Raw genomic sequence first — 822 nt, forward strand, 5'->3', positions numbered from 1 at the left:
ATGGACTCCTAGGCAAACAAACAGATTCATCCTGGAAAGGGTTAAACCAGGTGGCTCCTTGGAGGCAAGGATTCTGAGGCTCCATCTAACATAGTTTGGACATGTTGTAAGGAGAGACAGGTCCTTGGAGAGGGACATCATGCTTGGTAGGGTGGAGGGATAGCGCAGGAGAGGAAGGCCCTCTATAAGGTGGATTAATTCAGTGACAGGCGTAATTTGGATGGGTGTATCGGAGACGGTGCAATTGGCACAGGACAGAGCAGAGTTTAGGGCTGTTGTACATAGGGTCGCTATGAGTCAGAAGTGATTCGACGTCACCTAACAACAACAACAAGGTGTGGGGACTGTATTGGAGCTTGAGAAATGCTTTTTAACTATATGAGGTGAATTTAAGGGACTTTGTGGGGTGGTTTTTGTCACATTATGTACGGGTTTTGCTAGTAAGCAAAAGTTGGGAATTCAGTGTTTAAGGACGCTGATAAAGTTGAGAAAAGAGAGGATTTGATTAGCAGTCTGAGGTAGTTGGAGGCTTTTCATGACTCTGTGCTGATTGGCTGTTGAATTTCTAGTGGTGGGGGTCATTTCTAAGCTGATATATGTGACTGTGAGGAGAGACAGTTGTGCCTTGTAAGAGGATATTACGTATCCTTTGGAGGCTAAGAAGGTAAGAAGTTTAGTAGTGCTTTCCGGAGATGCCTCTGTACTCGATTGAGGGTTGAGTTCACGTTGCTGATACTTGGATACTTCAGGAGTGAACTGCATGGAATGAATTTGCCTTGAATATTTTTGGTTCTGTGGTGAACTCAAGTTGCTGGTGAACTT

This window comes from Elephantulus edwardii, unplaced genomic scaffold, assembly GCF_000299155.1.
Source record: "Elephantulus edwardii isolate Elephantulus edwardi_28Jun2011 unplaced genomic scaffold, EleEdw1.0 scaffold00239, whole genome shotgun sequence".
Classification (NCBI taxonomy): domain Eukaryota; kingdom Metazoa; phylum Chordata; class Mammalia; order Macroscelidea; family Macroscelididae; genus Elephantulus; species Elephantulus edwardii.